Source organism: Vombatus ursinus, unplaced genomic scaffold, assembly GCF_900497805.2.
Source record: "Vombatus ursinus unplaced genomic scaffold, bare-nosed wombat genome assembly UNPS02014818.1, whole genome shotgun sequence".
In the NCBI taxonomy this organism is placed as follows: domain Eukaryota; kingdom Metazoa; phylum Chordata; class Mammalia; order Diprotodontia; family Vombatidae; genus Vombatus; species Vombatus ursinus.
This window is the reverse complement of record NW_020954596.1, coordinates 6,870-9,283: the sequence shown is the minus strand read 5'-3', so window position 1 is coordinate 9,283 and position 2,414 is coordinate 6,870. Positions and strand designations below refer to the sequence as shown.

The following is a 2,414-nucleotide window of genomic DNA, read 5'->3' as shown; positions in this document are numbered from 1 at the left end:
TGGTATTTTCCAGGTTCTTTTTTTATACAGGATGCCTTATTTACTTCTATTTGTTTCAGCTGTAGATTTTGTTTCTTATTATTTCAGGACTGTTACACAAAAGATTTTGTAACTCTTCTGCTAAGCTGTGAATTCTCCTTCCATGTCTTTCCTCCATGGTTCTCATTTCTTTTCCAAAACTTTCATTTAGCAGTTTCATTTATAAATCCTTTTTTTCAGTCTTTGTCTGAAGTTGAGCTCATGAAAATGAGCCTTCCTGATTCCAAGCCCAGTGGGCTATCTACTGTGCCACCTTGCTGCCCCTACTAGCTTTGTGACCCTGTGTAAATCACTTAAACCTGTTTGCCTTAGTTTCCTCATCTGTAAAATGAACTGGAGAAGGAAATAGCAAACCACTCCAGTATCTTTGCCAAGAAAATCCCAAATGAGGTCACAAAGAGTTGGACAGGACTGAAAAATGACTGAACAGCGATATGCTCCGGGTACTCTACTAAATCCTGGGGATACAAATAAGAAAAAGAACAAGAATCCTTACCCTAAAGAATCCAACAGTCTAATGAGGGAAGACAATAAACAAAAGGAAGGTGAAAATAGATGAGGAGGAAAAAAGGTGGGAAAGAAGATACTGGATGAGGGGTCATAATGGAGAAGTATAAAGGATCACGACTGCGTGGAAAAGGAAGAGGTGGTTGGCCTGGGTATCCTCCTAGAATGAGGACTGAGGCGGAGCTCTTTCCTCCGCCAAGTGCCGCGGGTACTAAAGAGGCGTGAGTACCACGACTGGAGGATGCGGGCATCGATCCCGCTACCTCTCGCATGCTAAGCGAGCGCTCTACCATCTGAGCTAATCCCCCATACAACATACCTTTATAAATAGGTTCCTAGATGGCCTAAATTATTCAACGCTTAGGGCTTTCTTTTGCATAGAAATTGAAATCCTATAGGCAGGAAGAAACTGGGGAAAGAAAGAGCAAGGAGGGGAGGTTCTTTACGAAGGGTCTTGAGGTTCTTTATGAAGAGGTGCTTGGAAGAGTGATGGAAACGTCTAAACTAGTGCAGCTTTCCTGGGTCAGTCAGGTGCTGGATTTAGAGTTGAGAGAACTGAATTCTAATCATGACTCTCATGGTTTTTTCTTCGTGTAACCCGAGAGCAATTACTGATACTCTCTGGAACTCATTTTCTCTCATCTGTAAAATGAGGATAAAGTTATAATAGGTGAGTTCCCCAGCCCCTTTCAGGTCTATCTCATCCACGCCACACGTCTTGATCAGGCCACATTTTCCCTCTTACCAACATGATTTTACAGATTTCCCTTGCAAATTTTATCTTGGGTGCCGCTTCTTCCAATTCTCCATTGGTAGTCGTCTGAAGGAGCCTAGAAAGTGAGACACCTTCAGTTTCTCCATTCAACTACATCTACTCCCCTTCCTTAAAATCGAATCCTTCTTTTCCACCACATTGGTATTTCCCACCGTCCCCTCCTTGCTCTTTCTTTCCCCAGTTTCTTCCTGCCTTTAAGATTTCAATTTCTGTGCGAAAGGAAGCGCTAGGCGTTGAGTAATTTAGGCCATCTAGGAACCTATTTATAAAGGTATGTTGTATGGGGGATTAGCTCAGATGGTAGAGCGCTCGCTTAGCATGCGAGAGGTAGCGGGATCGATACCCGCATCCTCCAGCCCAGTTTTTCCGTCCGTTGGACATAACACCTTTCAGGGATCCCAAGATGTGATGGAATGGAGAACGGTCCTCGGGACTGGGAAGATGATCCGCTCAATTTATGCGAGAGTGTCTACACTGACGAGGCTTCAAACCATCACCCATTACCTAAGGTGCTGGGCTCTTATGCCCCCGCCATCCTGGGAGAACTTGTAATCCTGCCCGAAAATTGAAGAAGAAGCCGTTCCCTAACCTGAACATGGAAAGGTCTCTGGCTGGATGTCAGCTTCTGTAGCTTGTTTAGGACTTTTATTGTGGTGATTCCATGCATTCGTTCTGTGCCTTTTCAGACTCTTCCCTATGCCGTTCATTCCTCTCTTCACCTGATAAAATCCTATCCTTCCTTGGGAGTCCAATAAGAGCATGCCTGCCCTGATAATCGTTGGCCATGTCCTTCCCTAGAAATTTGCTTCCCACTTTCCATTAGAGCTCCAGTTAGCTTACTGAGGAATATCGTGTGCTATCTTTATCCAAGTTGGTATTATCACCTTGCTAGGTGGGAAACAGGTTCATGGGGTTTTACCTCAATTTTATTGCTCCCTGCATCCCAGTCATAGGGTTGTGCACATACCAGAAGGCAAGGCAAGGCAAGAGGGATTTATTAAGTAGCCATGTGCTAGACACTCTGCTAAGTCCTGGCGATACCTACGCCTTTTTTATACCCAGGGTATATATGCTGTTTAATGGTTGGAGTACA

At 44.2% G+C, this 2,414-nt stretch overlaps 2 non-coding genes across 2 annotated transcripts; one reads left to right on the top strand and one right to left on the bottom strand.

Moving 5' to 3' along the window:
- Positions 1–781: 781 nt before the first annotated feature.
- TRNAA-AGC lies at positions 782–854 on the bottom strand. The gene has a single exon. It is a non-coding gene; the product is annotated as a tRNA-Ala (tRNA).
- Positions 855–1,603: 749 nt separating this feature from the next.
- TRNAA-AGC lies at positions 1,604–1,676 on the top strand. The gene has a single exon. It is a non-coding gene; the product is annotated as a tRNA-Ala (tRNA).
- Positions 1,677–2,414: the final 738 nt, after the last annotated feature.